General features: G+C 34.9%; 1 long non-coding RNA gene across 1 annotated transcript; it reads right to left on the reverse strand.

Annotated features, from left to right (window-relative positions):
- Positions 1-840: 840 nt before the first annotated feature.
- LOC122174642 (uncharacterized) lies at positions 841-3,349 on the reverse strand. Its single transcript, XR_010597363.1, has 3 exons — positions 3,265-3,349; positions 2,014-2,117; positions 841-1,686 (listed from the first exon to the last, which is right to left on the reverse strand). It is a non-coding gene; the product is annotated as an uncharacterized LOC122174642 (long non-coding RNA).
- Positions 3,350-3,951: the final 602 nt, after the last annotated feature.

The raw sequence follows: 3,951 nt of genomic DNA on the forward strand, positions 1-3,951 counted from the left end.
TCATCACAAATCACGGAGGGAAGGAGAAACAAATTGTTTAGATACTAAAGCAGTATAGGTCACCCAAGTATGAACACAAAAATGTACACACCATGGTTTCAAGCTCCAAGTGCATTCAACTTTTCTTTCAGTGATTACTTTAGAAATCAGAATATTTGAAGTCAGCAAGAAAACACTATTTATTGTGACACTGTTATATGTACTGTCTATAACTGTTAATTATACAAGCCTAGTTACAATGAGAACATAGACAAGTTTGCTGTTTTACACAAAGATTTAATTTTTTTTTCAAATATTTAAAGACTTGGGACTTCTTGTGTGTTAAAGTGTGAAATCTTGTGCCAAAAAAAGTTGACTTGATTCCATCCATAATTTGTAAACAAACCCACACAACTGACAAAGCAAATGCATCTCAGAAAAGCCATCTTTTCCTTTAAGTACAGTAGAACCTCAGAGTTATGAGCACCAGAGTTATGAACTGACCAGTCAACCACACACTTCATTTGGAACCGGAAGTACACAATCAGGCAGCAGCAAACACCATAAATAAATAAATAAATAAATAAATCAAATACAGTACAGTACTGTGTTAAACAAACTACTAAAAAAATTAATGGAAAGTAGCGTTTTTCTTCTGCATAGTAAAGTTTCAAAGTTGTACTAAGTAGGACAGTTAACTCATGCGATTAACTCAAAAAAATTGTGATTAATCAGTTTTAATGACACTGTTAAACAATAGAATATACTGATTTCAATTACAACACAGAATACAAAGTGTATGGTGCTCATTTTATATTATTGTTTATTACAACTATTTGCACTGGTAAAATGATGAACAGCAATAGTATTTTTCAATTCACCTCATACAAGTACTGTAGTGCAATCTCTTTATCGTGAAAGCGCAACTTAAAAATGTAGATTTTTTTTGTTACATACCCACACTCAAAAACAAAACTATATAAAACCCAAAAGCCTACAAGTCCAATCAGTCCTACTTCTTGTTCAGACAATTGCTAAGACAAACAAGTTTGTTTACATTTATGGGAGATAATGGTGCCCGCTTCTTATTTACAATGTCACCTGAAAGTGAGAACAGATGTTCGTGCAGCACTTTTGTAGCCGGCATTGCAAGGTATTTACATGCCAGATATGCTAAATGTATGTTTGCCCCTTCATACTTCGGTCACCATTCCAGAGGACATGTTTCCTTGCTGATCACATGCGCTAAAAAAATAATACGTTAATTAAATTTGTGACTGAACGCCTTGCGTGAGAATTGTACGTGTCTCCTGCTCTGTTTTACCTGCATTCTGCCATATATTTCATGCTCTAGCAGTCTTGGGTGATGACCCAGCACGTTGTTCATTTTAAGAACACTTTCACTGCAGATTTGACAAAACTCAAAGAAGGTACCATTCTTGAAGATCTATTTAAGCCAAATTATTGCCACAGTAGCAGAACACAAACTCAGGTAAATAATCAAGCATGCATGTTAACACGATTTGCAGAATTACAGTGCTGTTTTAGTAGTTTGCCATAGCTTTTTAAAGAAACTAAGCAGTCTGTCCTTGATCCACTTTCAAATCTTTGGCCACCAGCATTGCAGCCACTGGGTGCATGCGCACTCTGTGCTGCATGAACGAGCTGACAGCTTGATCACAAGACTTCTCAAAGTTGTAGAGGTCCCTACAATATAAGTATGAATAAGAAACTAGTTTAAATATGGATTTTTACCTGGAAGTTTTATTCTTACATTGAAGATTATTGAAGATTATTCTTTATATTTGAGGGATAAGTTGAAGTTCCTATATTGTATCAAATTTTTTTTTTTTACATAACAGCCATAGAGATATTCAAGTTCAGAATGCTATGGAAGCTCTGTAGTAAGTCACTTTAGAAGGATGCAGATTAGATTTTTTTTCCTAAGAGATCTGCTCTAGTTCAAACAGGAACTAATTCAAAGGAGTGTCCACAATAAAAAAGTGCATTTGTAATTCTGCAGGTGATTCTTACCTAAACAAGGGACAAGTAAACTTCAGCGGCCTTGTTCTGTAGCCATTTTTAGAGCCCAAGGAATGGCTTCTTCCCACTTGGCTTGGATGCAGAGGCGTAACCATCTGAAAAATGTAGTTAAACATGAATGTCACCTCCAAGTTGGCTGCCCATTTTTGTTTGTAGCAGTTTTCAAATTCATGATCTCCCTCTACTAATATCCAATATAGTGTTCCCTAACTGCACCCTAAGAATGAAGGGGTCATGCTACCATACATGCAACATGACATTCAGATACTAAGTACTTGAAGTTCATAATGAAGTTGAACTGGGTTTCTGGGTTTTCCCACACTGGCTTGTGCAATTATTTCTCATATAATGATGTATTTATTTATATTATGGTAATACCCAGAGGCACTGATCGGGGCCCCATTATGCAGGATGCACAATGTATTTGGGGGTCATCACTACATATGAATAAGTGGCTATTTGAATAAGCTCATCTTTCTTTATAAACATAAAAATAAAGGAAAAGTAACAAAACTCAATATAATTATATGATTTGGGAACTACAGTCTAAACTTAAACAATATAGGTTTTGTCAATGGTAAGTAGCAAAATATTACAGTACACTGAGACAACACATGAGAAACTTAACCATTAAAACACTTTGTGGCAAGCTTGTTACAATGACAAAATAGGCAATTTCACCAATTTTAAAAAATTAAATTATAATACCCTCTCAATAATAAATATGTGTCTGAGTTCCAACAACATTATTAGGGGGTACAGACATATTTAAAGGATGTATAAATACAAGATACAGAGGAATTAAGGGTGAGAGTTATAAACTAGAATTAATGGGATGAAAGGACGTTTTTTCTCTGATACTTTTCCTAAATTTCAATTTTTATTTAATTTACTTTAAAAGGAGAGTGTGACCCTTGTGGGGGAAGCCACATTTATAATTAAAGTGAATAAAGCATTAGGACTGTACTGCAGGGAACAGTCACATTGGAAGGGGAATAGACTAGATGACCTCGGTATTATCAAGGTGTATCTGATTCTCAGACAGGCTTACATTTTCCCATTTCATCATTAATTAGTATGTAGGAATATTGTACGTGTAAAAATTACATTTACCAGAAGTCATTACTATTTTGTGTGTGGCCTTTTACATTTTAGTAGAATGGAACTTCTCAGATTGTGTATAAGGTAGTATTTTCCCTTATGAAACACTTTTCATGAAGCAATTTCCATACTATTACTAACCTGAATCTTATTTCAGAATTGTTTACAGCATTGAAGTTATAAACTTCCTGCATTCGATTTACATATGACACTGGAAGTGGTGCCTAGAAAGAGTTGCAAAGTTAGAAGGATGAGGAAGAGGTATACTTCAATACCATGTTCTCTGAGAGGAGGCAAGACCTAGAAAGAAGACTTTCACTACAAGGGAGAGAATATTTAACAAAAAACTGATGGCTACTGATAAGTACTTGCACATTCACTCCCTTTGTTCCACTCCACCTAATTAAGGAAGGAGCAAGGGATAATATGGTAGTTACTAAGGCCTGGTCCACACTACAAACTTAGGTCAATGGAAGCCACCTTACGTAGACCTAATAACGTATGCGTGTATGTAGGAGCAGGATTTTATAAATGTACTACAAAAATAAATGTATGATTTGATTTTATCCTGTCAGCCACCCTTTTTGAATAGTAGAAAGGAATGACAGACCAGAACAATTCTTGTGACTGATTATGGTCACCCTTTTGTTTTAGGATAAGTTATAATGTCTACTATGGTTTCCTATATGTATTACAAATTAGGCACTCTAATGAAATATACATTTCTTTGTTTTAAGGTTTAGAAAGTAAGAGACAGGATCTTGTATTGTGTCTAAGTTAAGGAGATTAGAGGACTGTTGAGGGCCTGAAGCCCCAATGTGAATTGTT

This window comes from Chrysemys picta, unplaced genomic scaffold, assembly GCF_011386835.1.
Source record: "Chrysemys picta bellii isolate R12L10 unplaced genomic scaffold, ASM1138683v2 scaf2029, whole genome shotgun sequence".
Lineage (NCBI taxonomy): Eukaryota > Metazoa > Chordata > Testudines > Emydidae > Chrysemys > Chrysemys picta.